This window comes from Colobus angolensis, unplaced genomic scaffold, assembly GCF_000951035.1.
Source record: "Colobus angolensis palliatus isolate OR3802 unplaced genomic scaffold, Cang.pa_1.0 Scaffold237, whole genome shotgun sequence".
In the NCBI taxonomy this organism is placed as follows: Eukaryota; Metazoa; Chordata; class Mammalia; order Primates; family Cercopithecidae; genus Colobus; species Colobus angolensis.
This window is the reverse complement of record NW_012115566.1, coordinates 575135-575671: the sequence shown is the minus strand read 5'-3', so window position 1 is coordinate 575671 and position 537 is coordinate 575135.

Below are 537 nucleotides of genomic sequence, written 5' to 3'. Positions count from 1 at the left end.
CCCACAGGAGCCTGTGACTGGTCAGGGACCCCACACCCCAAGTCAGATGCCTCTTGTCCCCATCAGCAAACAGGATCACAGCAGCCCCGTGACCACCTTCTGCATCCTGGTGCCACAGCCCTCTGGCCCTGACCTTATGCAGGGGACTCTTATCACCCTGCTGGTCCTTCAACCTCCCAGCTGGCCACCCTCCCAACCACCCTCCCTGCCCATGGCTAGACCAAGCCCAGATGACAGCTTCTCTCTGTCCTGTGTCCCCTGCCCTGACCCCACATCCAGGAGAAGGCCACACATCCTCCAGCACCCCTGGTCACCCCACCAGCTCCCACCTGTCCTCACTGCTTTAAAGGCAGGCCTGCCCTCCTGAAACCATGGCCCAGGAAGCCGCTAAGCAGTGCCTCCAGCCAGGCCCCAGGGGACATTCCCACCACCCCTCCTCTCCTGGCCAAGACCACATGATGGGGTCACTGGATGGGAGAGTGAAAGGCCTTGGGGTCTGGAAGCAACCACCACTGCCCAACCACCACTGCCCAACCA